The sequence below is a fragment of the Brassica oleracea genome, chromosome C8 (assembly GCF_000695525.1).
Source record: "Brassica oleracea var. oleracea cultivar TO1000 chromosome C8, BOL, whole genome shotgun sequence".
Lineage (NCBI taxonomy): Eukaryota > Viridiplantae > Streptophyta > Magnoliopsida > Brassicales > Brassicaceae > Brassica > Brassica oleracea.
The window spans coordinates 18,665,490-18,665,798 of record NC_027755.1 but is presented as its reverse complement, the minus strand read 5'-3'; positions in this window follow the sequence as shown (position 1 = coordinate 18,665,798).

Below are 309 nucleotides of genomic sequence, written 5' to 3'. Positions count from 1 at the left end.
GTGCATCATTAAAATGTTACCTAAAACATGCAGCACTAATATATAATCTGCATCAATAAAACTAGAATTTAACTCACACAATTGTACGGATATTATTTTCAGTTGATTAAATTTAAAAATAATTATTAATTCAAAAAATATTTAAGAATGACTATGTTTTTAAAAATTATATGGTATTATTTGCTCATAACTCATTTGTCATTTCATAAATTGTTAAATAAAATTTTAGCATAATATAACTCAGTTGTCATTTGCTAAATTTATGGTTTTTATTTATATTTTTTATTATTTAATTATAATATTTTCATT